At 55.9% G+C, this 948-nt stretch overlaps 1 long non-coding RNA gene across 1 annotated transcript; it reads right to left on the bottom strand.

Annotated features, from left to right (window-relative positions):
- Window positions 1-39: 39 nt before the first annotated feature.
- On the bottom strand, window positions 40-875 carry LOC104917390. Its single transcript, XR_796839.2, has 3 exons — window positions 773-875; window positions 243-378; window positions 40-128 (listed from the first exon to the last, which is right to left on the bottom strand). It is a non-coding gene; the product is annotated as an uncharacterized LOC104917390 (long non-coding RNA).
- Between the last annotated feature and the right edge of the window lie 73 nt (window positions 876-948).

Here is a 948-nt window from a genome sequence, read left to right as displayed (position 1 = left end):
GCACCATGCTTTCTCCCTTCCCCACACATACTCACATGGACTATGTTCTGAAAGAAGCTGCCGGTGGGCTCTGTCTCCAGCAGGACTGCCATGAGCCGGCCCAGAGCTTTCAGTGATGTTTGCTGAAGCTGAAACAGAAGAGGGAAGTGAGGTATAGCATGACGGCTGCTGCCAGAGCATAGGTTGTGTGTGCTGAGGTAGGGTTTGACCGAGATGTGGCCGGGAAAGTTACGGCAGGTTACCTGCAGGTACTGAGCTGCTTGCTTTGACTTCCTGATCTTCAGCATCATCTCCGCTGAAGGGTGTGTCACAATGTTTTTGCAGCACAGGACCAACATCTCACCCGCATCCTTGCTTTCAAAAGAGGGCTTCAGCTTGCTGACAGGAGGAAAAAAGCAAGAGAAATCAGAAAGGGCTCTCCAGACTGGTTCAGACAACATCGGAGTTTCTCCTAATCGACAGCTACAAAGCCAATATCCCCAGCTCATGCTGCTGAGCACTGTCTTCAGTTCCAGCAGCGCCCGCCTCCTCCCTGGCAGCAGTGAACCACCTCCCGCTCTGAAGGGAAGGAGACCCCAGCTCTCCTTTCTCTTCCCTGCCAGGGAACAGGAGCACCAGGTCCTTTCTTCTCGCCCAGAACCTCAGCTTCGCCGGGCACAACAGCCCAGCTGTCTCTCCTAGAGATGCGGCTCCTCCCCCCCTGCCCCCTCCAGGCCTTCAGAAGCTACCCAAAATGGGGACCACCATCCTGTCTTGCAACCTCAGTCCTTACCTCAACTGCTCCAGGGCCAGAACCACCTTGAGAGGCACTGGGGAGACAGGGATGCCCGAGTAATACTTCTTCAGCAAGTCCTGCAAGTCCCAGAGAGACACTGTCAAGGTGGGCGGGGGGCACACGAAAGCTGTTCCACCCAGCCCCGAGACAGACACAACTGCCACACACCGACC

Source organism: Meleagris gallopavo, unplaced genomic scaffold, assembly GCF_000146605.3.
Source record: "Meleagris gallopavo isolate NT-WF06-2002-E0010 breed Aviagen turkey brand Nicholas breeding stock unplaced genomic scaffold, Turkey_5.1 ChrUn_random_deg7180001693375, whole genome shotgun sequence".
NCBI lineage: Eukaryota > Metazoa > Chordata > Aves > Galliformes > Phasianidae > Meleagris > Meleagris gallopavo.
The sequence above is the reverse complement of the archived record's forward strand: the minus strand, read 5'-3'. Positions and strand labels throughout refer to the sequence as shown.